Here is a 12,903-nt window from a genome sequence, read left to right as displayed (position 1 = left end):
GTGATGCAACACGCTGTGGGACGTACATGAACGACGGTGAAAGTTGAGTGACATTGTTCTAAGAACGTTTACACGCACCGACAGCCACTGTATGGGAGACTGCATACGTTTGTACTTTACATTTGTGTAAACAAAATTTAGATAATATTTGAAATAATGTCTTTGAACAACTTAAAGATATTCGTGTATGAGATAATTATAATAGTAAAAGAAGAAAGACAGGCATATCTAACATTCGTTTTGCACTCATTGTAGGGAAAGGTAAATTTGTACAGCTGTGAATTCATTTAAATTCAGGTAAAGAGTTACAATATGAAAAAGCATAGATATTATCAAGCTAAGATAAATCTTTATATATCTCACAGAAACTTTAAACTATATGAGATGTTATACTGCCGCATAGCGAAATTGGATAGATACCAAAACGTCAGAACAGTTTCACAAACAATTAAGATAATTTCCTCTATTTATCAAGTAGCAATTATACCAATTGCTCATAATTATAAACCGTCAAGGACGTTTTATTTTAATACTGTCTTGGCATTTGTAAAGATTTCCATTTTGCACAATGAAAAGAAAATATCTCATCGATCATATTTAGGTTCAATTCACTCATATTTGTCCATTTTATATACACTAAGAGTAAGAGATACCAAAATCGAACTTAATGTCTGTACTTTGATGGTAAACTGACCAAATGTCACAATACTAGTAAGATCGTTTAAAATATATTTCGTTAAAACCATGCCTTTAAGAGCCAAGACTGAAACATGTGGGAGTATTGAGCGTAGGCGACATTTACAACCTTCAAATATGTATCTAATTGTAATCTTATATAAAGTTTAAACCAGCTTAACTATCGTAAGGGCCAAACTAATATACCTTTAAAGCGCTGTAGCTGTTGTTTTAAAGTTCATATTTAGTTGATAAATCAAAAGCTGCTGGCAGATGAACAATAATTTAACGAACTTTACGACTATAATGTTAAGAGTCATATTTGTACAACACCTATTGGCGATTGACGAAGTCATTTCATATTTTCCACAGCTCGGCCACAATTGAGTAAACCGTTCCGAGAAGCCTATGAACAAACGTGTCCAAATATGTCGTGTGATGATAGCTTTTGCACGCGGCTCTCCTATTTTGTTACTCACGCGTCACATAAACAATCGACGTTTTGCATAAAAACTTCTAGGTATTAAGATAAAGTCAACCTCTTAATGGCCTTCCGATTCTATACGTGATTTGCATCAATGTAGTTCCTATTTCGTTGATACGTCTATTAATAAAATACACAAATAAAATTGACAAAAATCACTCTGCTCTATCAGAGCATAAATACGAGCAATGATTCTAGATGTATGTGATTTAGAAGTCGCTTCATCATATACCTCTAGAATTTTTGACCACTTATTAAAGCCGTCATACTTAAGGCTTCTTCTTTTCGTGCTATTATAATTATTTAAATTAAAGTGATCAAACCCAGTAACAGTTTAAATATGTTTCATGATGTTTTAGTTTGTATGCATTGGTTTATAAGTTATATAGTACAGGATTTGGGTTAAGCGATTGTGTGGCTATTATACAGATTATAAAAAAAGGGTTAAATTTCCACATAAAGCTTAATTAATAGACTCCCTTGAGATTAAATTGCGAAAACTACCTACATAGTCGCTTTTTTCAACAACACGCCGTATTTTTTTGTTAATTATTACAACGGGCATCATTTTTATTTTCAAGGACTCAAATTAATTAACTGTATTATCTGTATTTTTGGGTAGAGTCGCGCTCACTAGTTTAGTAAATATTTCATTCCTTGTCACCACAATCCTAAAGCCTGTTAAATGTGCATTTACCTATTTAAATAAAGCTATATATGTATCTTACTTTAATAATATTTCAAATTAAGGGGGTCTTCCTATGTGACGGCCTGTTTTTTAGGGATATTTTAGGATTTTTTTTCTACGACCAGTAAATATTTAGAGCTTCAAGTTTTTTATCATTTATTAATACATATTTGGACAGTATAAATATAAAATTTCAGCTAAAAATATTCAGTCAAACTAGAGTTACAGCGCTCTGAACACCCCCGCCTCGAAAAAAAGAGCTCTTCCTCCAATTCCGGCTGATCGGCTGATTGTTTTAATTTGTGGCTGACCTATAATCAAATAATATAAAAAAAATTGTATAGAATATAAAAAAAATTAGGCGTTTTTTTTTTTGTTTTTTGCTATAAAAAAATAGAAGTTTTTAAAATTTTCGATTGATAATAGTTCATTCCATGCGTTTATATATTGTGTGCCCTGTAATTTAATTCGGTCACCGTTTCTGAGATAAATGGAGGAAAGTTTGAAAAACACAGTTTTGAGAAAAACGCGTTTAAAGTTTCAAGTCCGTTAAAAACTATTAAAATATCAACTTACTCTCAATCGATGCCTGGTCCATTATTCCTTCCTCTTCCTCGTGAAACTCTTTTAAAGCAGATTGTTCAGCTCTTGAGTCAATCTAACGACATACACGCGCCGCTCAGAGCGTAAGATTCGCTTTTTCCCGCTCAACATACGCTTGGGCTTCACGACCAACAGGGCATCCCATAATCGACATAACTTTTAAAATACCTTTCATTAAAGATAATAACTGCTATTTCAACAACTTTGGGACATCATTTTTCAAAGATTCGTTATTGTTTTGTGTCTCAAACAACGACTCGATAAATCTAATTTTGAACTGGACTTGCGGAATTAGAGGTATCGTGATGAAATTGGTCCAGTTCATTATTAGCTTCAGCCTTACGCCATTTACACCAACTGTCTTCGCCTTCGCTGGACAAAATTGATGCTGAGGGTTTTCATCAGAAGAACATTTGTGATAGTACGTTGCCCAAACTTCCTCATATCTTCAAGCGAATCTGGATGGCGTCGAATTGCTAATCCGTAGAATTTTGTAATTTCTGTAACTAAATGTTTACCTGCTCCTTTTCTGTTTAAGTCTGTAGAAACGTGTCTATTTAAACATATATTAATAAAAGCTATATATGCCGACGGTACACAATAGGCCCGGTCTCTAACTGCCAACTCACCGCTCCGAACCGCTCTTTCTTTTACCTGCTGTATCTTTAAAACGACTAATAAAATCGCTTCAGACATGTTAAGGGAGCAATTTATGAAAAAAAAAAAATCGATTTTTTCAACCCATCACATAGGAAGACCCCCTTAAAGTAAGGAAATGTATATTTGTTACTCTTTCACGCAAAAAGAACTGAACGGATTTTGAAGAAATTTTACAGTAACATAGCTTTAATATATAACAAAAACGACTTATCAATTGCATAGGTTACGTTCATTACCTTTCATATGAATCACTAATTTCATATGCTAGAATAAAATGTTGTTTTACCAACGGTAAATATCAACTAAGCCGTATTTACCGTTGACAAACCTGAATTTTATGTGTTACATAATTTAAACTAGAACAATAATTATCAGAAATCAATAACAAAGAATTAATCTTTAGGTAACAGTTAATCTGACTGAACCAAACCGGTTCTTTTGTGGGTAATTAATAATATTGACATAAATACGTCTTCCTACGGAAGTACTAATGAATTATAATTAATTTACTAATTATAAAATTGCGTGCACGGCGATTGGATTTGATAATTGTGCTAAGCTTAAATTGATAAAAAATGCAAGTCAAAAAACTATTATGAACATTGAAATAATGTAATATTTTAAGTCTAATCAAACTTGAATATATATTGTACATAATAGAACATAAATAATATTCCTTTAAATAAACTTTGTAACAAATGCCACTTTTTGTAGCATAAGAATAATCTTTTGCATAAATTTGATATCCATATAAGAAAATACTAAGATAACTTTATCTCGTTCATTTCGTATCGTGTTAATTTACGAAATAGAATTTGAACTGAAAAGAAATTAGAACAACTGTCTGTACAAGTATGAGCTTCATTATAATAATTATATTGTACAAAAAAATATTAGAGAACATGCACTTGAATTAAATAAATAAATTATATACAATGTCATGTCAAACTAGCCCTGACAACTGTATGCGTGTACAGAAACCAGTTCAACACTCGCTACTGTAAAGTGCACATAACGGTTCGTGCTGCAGGATGAATTGTTTGTGACATGTCTAACAAACTAGTAGCTTCATAGGTTAATAATTTAACATTACAAATCCGCATACTAAATTTAATACTAATTATTATATAAACACTCTTTATTACGCTTGTAATTTAGAATATAACATTGTTATAAAAAATGTGAGCAAGAGTGGTTTGGGAGTTATCTCAGAAAGACATCTCTTCAGTCAACCTAACCTTGGTTATAATATAGTACTTAATAAGAGAAATGCTATTTTGACCATTCACTTCTGTTTTAGTCACTTACTAATCATTTATACTATCAATGTAGATATTTTTTGAGGAACAAGATCTTAAAAAAGAAAATATTTAAGTTATTTATCAAGAGGTTTATGAGTACTAACGAATTATACATCATGTATTCAAACTGTAATCAAAAATTAAAGTACTTTTTTTTTTATATAATACCAGACGTAATTTCACCATATCGTCCCACGGCTGGGACCGGAATAAATAAGGCTGCATTCACACAGCCCACGCTATATTGCAATAATATTTAATATTTGTTACGGTGGGCGATTAACTCGTTCTGCTCTTAGCGAATTCAAATCAAATGACTGTCTGTCCTACTTTCCATGTTTTAGATATGAAAATAATCCAATTTGACCCTATTTTCAATTCCGCCATATCATACATCACGTTTAGTACTCAAATATAACAACAACATCCGAATCAATTATTTCCAGGGCTAGGTTAACAGTGTCCATAAGAGGTGTTGAGAAGGGGGATGGGGTGGTGACTACTAGACCTATTTATCTATCAAGTCAGATCTGACATCGTAGTGCATTCCAAATCTATATGCATTTGACTTCATTTCTCATCCTAACATCTTCCAGAACTCCTTAAGCATATACCTTAAGGGCAGACCCCAACCATCCATGAGACCACCATCACATTATCATCTAATAAAAATCTACAAGAGGTCAACGATAATCTTCAATAAAATGGTGAAAGAAACCCGCCAGACAATTTAAAAACCGGACGAAACCAGCACGATTGTAAAAAAATCTCTCCATTGTTTTCCATAGCAATAAACCAATCGAGCTCAAAACCCACGGCACTAAGTCGCAATCGGCACTCGGTAAAACTTTCGGGTCACCAAAATTGAGAAACTATTCTCTTCAAGCATCTATGCACTACACCATTAGCTATTCGATTAGGAAGGCTGTTCTTTCGTTTAAATACAAATTGGTCGGACCAAGTTTGGCAATGACAAACAAGTTGACAGGCTACCTGATGTCACTTATATACAAGAACAGCATCACGTACATCAAGTTATCATGTGACGTCTGTGGTACGCTTGATGCGTTATCATTCTTCATGACTAAGATGCTGCCGTACATTTTAATTTCACTGCCATACCTTCCCCTATAAACTGGGACATTGAGAAATAGCAATAATCTTTATTCAAATAAACTTAATAATTATAAGGTCACTTTTGAATATTCATGTAATATTTTTTATTCTACAGTTCATTCTGAAAGAATGACTCATAACAAAAAGAACGCGCAAGAAACCTGCGTCTAAATGTTTACATTTATTTAAAAGACCTAGGCAGCAACATGTCACTTACATGTTCAGAATTTTGTGTGAGAGCTGCTCTACCTCGGTGCATGAGAGAAATACAACAATTCCTTTACAAAGTCGGATTTAATTGGAGTCAGGCGCGTACAGCCGTGGGTTGCAACTAGTCGGACATAAATTTCACCATCGTTTCGGGTACAATTAATCTGAGCGGACCGTTATCCGCCGACCGTTACGTCTCGCAACCATACAGATGCAACGTCTGGTCTTGAAGTTGCAAAAAAAATTACGATTACTCATTAAAATTTTCCTCTTGTTAATTGCACTTATTATATCAAATTATATGTAATTACAAATTTATAACTCTTGTGCGTAATGCGATATTTCATTGTTCTTGTAAATAACGAGGCTGTGTTTGAAAGGAGGGTAATGCATTTTTTGTGTTATGCATTTAATATATAACAATAAGAACACTACCCTGGAATATTCGAAATTACTTTCGATTACAATGACACATTAGTGTTATAATTCCTATGAATTCGAGCCTTTTGGTAGTTCGTATTTCCACTTAAAAGCGTAAATAATAGTTGAAATTGATAAATTTCTATTGCATATTATTCAATCATTGTCGAAATATATCTACACTAGGACTATTTATAAAAAAAAAACAATGCTATGTTTTCTTTATTGTATTAAGTTAAGATTGATTAAAATAATAGGTTGCTTACATCGGTGTGACCATATCCAAAGACGCGAAGATGACTACGTGATTAAGAAAAGTGCTCGACCAAAGGTAGGGGCTGGCCACGCGCCACTTGGTAGAACAATATTAAGAAGCAGATTGAGAAGGACAACCTTACTACTCAGACAACCCACAACAGATTCTCTGGCGCAAATGTACAGAGACCCGACCCCAGATAAACTAACATGGAACATGGGTTGGACAGAGAGAGAGAGACATAGATTTAGATTGAGTAAAATAATATATTATTCTCGATACAATACGGGAATATTTTAACTAACTTAAAAGTAACCAAATTAAACAACATAACAGGCTTGCTATTACAGTTGCAAATTTCGTTGTTACAAATGACTAAGTTAAATTTGTTAACTAGATCAATTTGACTATACCACTCTTTGTAGACAAGTAACCTAGTTTTTGCGTTGTTTGCAAATTAATGAGCGGTCTGTTGTTAGTAATCAACTTAATTTAGCAATGTTCATATTCTATTATTTAATAAGATCACTTGCAATTTTTGAAATGTGTCTTAGCATAAACTAAATAAAGTGCATTAAACCATAAGTTTTAGTTATGATAACTACATATTACGTATATTCTTGACAGAGAAAGAAATATATGCGCAGGTATATATACATATATGTATATATAAGATTCTTCACAGTAAATATTACATTTTTCTTCAGAGTTGTCATTATTATGAAAGTAATTTACCGTCATATCACTAGGTAACTTATCATAGATACTAACCGATATTGGACGAGGAATATCGATAACAACGCAGTGAAGAGCAAAAGTAATTTTTGTAACATTAATTACAAGAATACAGAATAAAATGACATGTTTAATGTGATACTAATACCGAGTTCATGCCTTACCTATTTCAGTCGCAACGCTGCTTGATTTGTAAACTATGACATGAAATTATTGTCATGTTTCTGTGCTTAATAATTTTAATCTTATTCAATAATAATCTTAATCCTTTAGAATGGCATAGCACAAGAGTTGTGACGAGATTCAAATGACAATAAAAAATATGGTAAAACGGATAGTGAATGACTTGAAAGTATATAAAAAATAACGGGTCATCACGATACGTAGGATTCTTCTAGCAATGATAGTAAATACTATCAACAGATTTACGCTTTCCGCTTGGTATATATGGTAGGGAGTTTGTTCAGTTTGTAAAAGTGTAGAATTAATTGAAAAATAAGGTTTAAAATATTTGTATTAAATTGTAACGCCCATTTAAAGTTCTCATGCGTTGTAAAATAAACCTTCGATAAAGACACTAAAGGTCAAATACCAACATAATATTATTATGTCCTAACGAAATTTCTATTTATTCTCATTTTAATCGTTGACAAACACGCCAATAAATTAACGTTCAATTTTAAAAGTAAGAAATCAACTTGCTTTTAAAATTCACAAAGGTATATATACATATATATATATATATATACGTTTATTATAAGCGTTATATGAAAGATTTGATAAATCGCCTTAAACAACCGAAATTTATAACACACAACTGATATTTATCCCTTCTTTCGAGCCCCTTTTGAAGCCGGCTAAAATGTGATATAAAGTGAAGTAGAAACGTCCTCAACACCGATAACAGACTGATAGTGGACTGTTACCAATCAACCGGATTATGATAATGCCAATGATTACTATTCAAACTAAACAATTACTAAAAGTGAATTCTATGAATTGGCATTGCATAAATAAGTATACATAAGACATATATATAATAAATAGAAAAAAATAAGTAATATTCACGACTTATATCCCAGATGGGACAGTCAATGTCGTGGTGAACATATGACACGCCTCTATTTCACTAGATATAATTAAATTAAACGTGGCAGATGTCTACTTACATCTCTCAGACTAATTGTATTATTGGTGTTTCTATCATAGAAGAGTTAATCAGAAATTGACACAAGTGTTTCCTTTTCTTTCTTTTTGTTATTTGCCACATAAGAGGACATAAACTTTGTACAATGATTTAAATTGTGATATTATTAACATAAATAGAAATAATTAAAAATAAAGAGCAAACGAAGCAAGTTAATATATATATTTAAGCTACTTATAAAAAAGGCAGAACGCATAAAGTACTGTTACCGAAACAAATGAAAAATTTCATTCTTCTGAGAATGGCTAACGAGCCAACTGTACATATATATAGCTATATAATATTGGCTGTAGCTATATCATTGCACATGACAGATTATGCCATGAAACGATGCACTCAGGAAGACTTGGATGATATGAATTGATAAACCTCTTGTGTAACAGATTGCGCTCTACCTTAGTCATTACTCAATTACATACAGTCGCTGGACATGTTGCATAAGGTATAAATAAATTATATCAAGATGGATTAAAAATATCTATATTTCCATGTGTCATATTCTACCGACATCTCGTATTTTTTTAATATTATATTATGTTTTATCTTATACACATTATAGTTCATGCAAATGTACATTCTGTGAGAAAAACAGTCTAGTTATATTTCTCTTATATATATCTTTGTTGCGAATTGATAGCGCTTTAATTATGAGTCTTGTAAATAGAACGCTGCCCACAGAAAAGAAAATATTAATTACCTTAATAGATGTGAATGGTGGTAATTAGGAATAAGAAATTTTGACGTATAATGTATTAACAGAAATAGATAGAATTTTTTCTACTAATATTATAAACCAAATGCTTGGGAGAATAGATAAATGGATGGATATTAGTGTTTGAAGCATCAACTAGCAGGCGTACTCGTACGAAGGGTACACTGGTAGGTCATATTCTAGATTAGGAACACATCGAATACATTTAAAGATAAAAAAGGTACATCATGCACTAGGACTTTATTTTTTATAGAAAATGCTTTAAATTTCAAGGCACAGCAGGATGACATCAGCCGATGATTTCGCGGCGTTATCAACTAAAATATCTTTATAGATAACGATAACAATACCATACCGAACGTGTGTTTATCATGAGCCGAGGAAAAGGCAGCCGCTTCCAAATATTATTTAGTCAAAAACAATTAGTAGAATCATTCATATTGGTAGCCACGCTGATGATCATTTCTATTTTACATGCCATTCTCTGTCTGCTATCTCTATTTTACTGTTTCAAATAAATCTCAAATTTATAAGGATAAAGCACATATATATTTAAATATAACATATGACATTTCATTGTTTACATTATATGTATTAGAACGGAACTGGGATGAAAACTGATATAACTATGACTATATATTCCAAGCAACACCCATGTCCATATATGGTTATCACCTTAATATACATTTAAATAAAAAGAAAAAACTAGAATAGCACATTTATATAGACACTGAGTAAAACAAAGAACGTAACAATTCTAACATTCGTTTCAAGTTAGTTCCGGATATTAATATACAGCTGGACTTGAATGCAAGTAATGAAGTTTTCAAAATACATGATAATGCTGCAGTTAAAACACAGTTTAATGTAAACAAAATGAGACAAGTTACCAAAACTATTACTCCCACACTTTCATAATACGAAAGCTTTATTACTTTATAGAAAGCGTAAGCCTAAAAACGTAGTTACGCCGTAATTGCTTGACATCATTAAATTAGATACATTGTACGAATAGAATAAACTACTGCCAGATAGTAAAGACTACATATTATGCACTGACGCAAACGTTGTCAATGTGTTAAGAGACAATACCGTAGTCATAAACGGGTAGTATTTAATTTTATGGAGAATATGAAACGTGTACTACTACACGATACATACTTCACTAGTGACAGTTAAGGAAATACAAATGCATAAATACAGATAAATAAAGTAATAAAAATAGAGTTCTTAGTCAACCCATAATTTGTGGTGAATGTTAGTGAAGTCCCTAACTTATCCACATTTTGCAAGCCTCATAATTACAAATGTAGCTAATAATATTTTTAAATAGACTATCTACAGTCCTTTCTGTAATGCTGTGCTTAAAATATTGAGAAATTAAATAATATCTTCATAAATGCTTTCGCTATTATTATTAACATGAAGTCCTACGTCTACAAATGCAAGTCAATGATTTTCGGAACTTTACTATTTTGACTCTGACGTTGCTAATATTGCATTCAATTAGCAGGACGTAGCATTTATTATTATAAGGATAATATATAACACTTAAGAAAACCTAAACGTTAATTCAATTGTTATTATCTGACGATATCGATAAGATTCTTTCTTTCAACAAACTAGTACTTCAGCAATAAGATATCGCTTTGAAATACAATGAATTAAATGCATTGTCAGTCTCGCAGAAAACCTCTGATGATGCAATTGTTAAAAAGAAAATACGACACTTGACCAAACTGAATTGTATAAAAACAATGGCTACTACATTTGCACTAACCCGATGAAGACCTTGGCAGTAATAAAAGAATGGAGTTATATAAGTATAAAGTCCAAAGCGATTATTAAATATAATCATTATATAAAATTTAAAACTAAGTTTTAAAAAGTTTAAAAATTTAAAAATATAAACCGTCCGTGAAATTTAGTTCCAAATACTTCATTATTTTTAATAAATTGTAAATAAATGCTATAAAATAAGATTAATATGCTTTTCCTACTATAGTGGAAAAGCAAAAAAAAATACGGAATTTTCCAATGAACAATTTATCATTCCACTTTTGTTGTCAAGTTGATTACAAGTTGCGACTGGAGTGGGTCAGAGCAATTTTATAAATTATGAATACGTGACCGCCGCATTAAAAATTCTATCCATGGAAACAATGAGATGACCAATACCGACTAGTACAATATTGTTTTCGTTTACAAAAATTAATTTTGTAACGTGACTGATTTTGAAGCGACAGCAGTTGGATGCAGGCCAAAAGCTCAAGAATAATGCATGTCTATGAAAAACAGATAAGGCTTCCACTAGTAAACTTGTTTTGATAGATTTCGTAGCAAACAAATCGTTATTCTTTACAATAACTATGCCAACCACATGTAAATAACGCTCTAGAAAAAACAAACATAAAACCGGATTCGCCGTATTGATAAGAACCTAGATTTAAACCCAGCAGAAACCCTATGAAACAAGTAAAAAGTTCATAACTTGAACCACATGAAAACTGTATAAACTAAATGTTGCAACTCCGGATATCAAGGTCTGATTGCCGCCGTTTCACTTGGCCGAAACGAAACCTTCCAACTACTGAAGAGTAGGCTGCCGAGCATAGCAATAATGACTGTAAAGCCTCGTTTTGTATTACTCTACCCAAATCAATAAGACTGGACTTGCAGACAAGCAGTTCAAAGTTCGTTTATTTTGTTTCCAATATCATAATTCTTAAACATGATAAGATGTAGTTCTAAATATTTATACACAATATTATATAACTCTAACTTATAGGTCTAAAGTAATTAATAAATTTATATTTATCCTTCCATCTAACGTTTGATGGCAATATGTCATTTATGAGACATTGTAAATTATGTAAATTTAATTATTCCACAAATGGCAAACTCCGCTTTCGTGTATGCAAGGTTAATTGTATTTCCTTCGAGTAATATGTATTACATTGAATAATACATACATATATGTTATACGTCTGTATTATTATCTACCTTAGACAAGGTCGATAGGACAATGAATTCTAAAACGATTACCAACTCTTCAGTGCATTGCAGAAATACCTTTCGATCGCTAAATAAAACTAAACTAAATGAACTATCAATAAACACAGACAACTAGAAACTAATAATTTGAACAAAACACAATACTGTAACATAATATCCTGTTTGGCAATAAAAGAGTAAAAACGAAGCAGAAATTCTGATATACACAAATAAATAGATTACGAAGGACATTAAAGATGATAAATTTTCTCTTCACATGAAGGTAAGTGACCTTTACATGGTATTAGATCTTAGTAAAGCCACTATTACACAGTCACTGTAGATCCACGAGTTATTAACCGAATCACCGGAGCGCGACGCAACGGTATCGGTTCATTCCGTGCACAAATACAAAATGTGATCACAATCCAACAAAACTGATATCCTTTTGGCATAGAAAACAATCACGCGTATCACACGTTCAAATATCACAACACTGAGAATTTTATTATTTTTAAACGTAAACAGAACCTGCGATAGGTCCGTCGCGTGGATCGCTCGTGGAGAGACTGAGGTGGCAACGCTGCGCCGGCGCCGACTTGCCTGCACAGTTATCAGTCTTCTGGGGGGAAAGGGGGTAACAAGAAGAAAAGGACCGCACGTGACGTTAGAGATAACACCCAAAATCGCATATTCAATTATTGTGAACCCGAAAAATCCGAGAAAGATAGCGCAAATCAATTTGCAACAATCGCCGAACATTTGCCGCTGGGACTGATACATTCGTTAAATTCGCGTATCTCTACATTACTTTATAGGCAGTTAACTGAGTCATGATTCAA

At 32.2% G+C, this 12,903-nt stretch overlaps 1 protein-coding gene across 1 annotated transcript in view; it reads right to left on the bottom strand.

Moving 5' to 3' along the window:
* LOC131843349 (MAP/microtubule affinity-regulating kinase 3-like) overlaps window positions 1-12,610 on the bottom strand; it is a 101,993-nt gene extending 89,383 nt beyond the window's left edge. The window contains exon 1 of the mRNA XM_059191977.1: window positions 12,354-12,610. The gene's annotated coding sequence lies outside the window, so the exon portion shown is untranslated. The remainder of the gene's footprint in view (window positions 1-12,353) is intronic.
* Between the last annotated feature and the right edge of the window lie 293 nt (window positions 12,611-12,903).

Source organism: Achroia grisella, unplaced genomic scaffold, assembly GCF_030625045.1.
Source record: "Achroia grisella isolate CSIRO2021 unplaced genomic scaffold, CSIRO_AGI_Agris_v1 utg295, whole genome shotgun sequence".
Lineage (NCBI taxonomy): Eukaryota > Metazoa > Arthropoda > Insecta > Lepidoptera > Pyralidae > Achroia > Achroia grisella.
The sequence above is the reverse complement of the archived record's forward strand: the minus strand, read 5'-3'. Positions and strand labels throughout refer to the sequence as shown.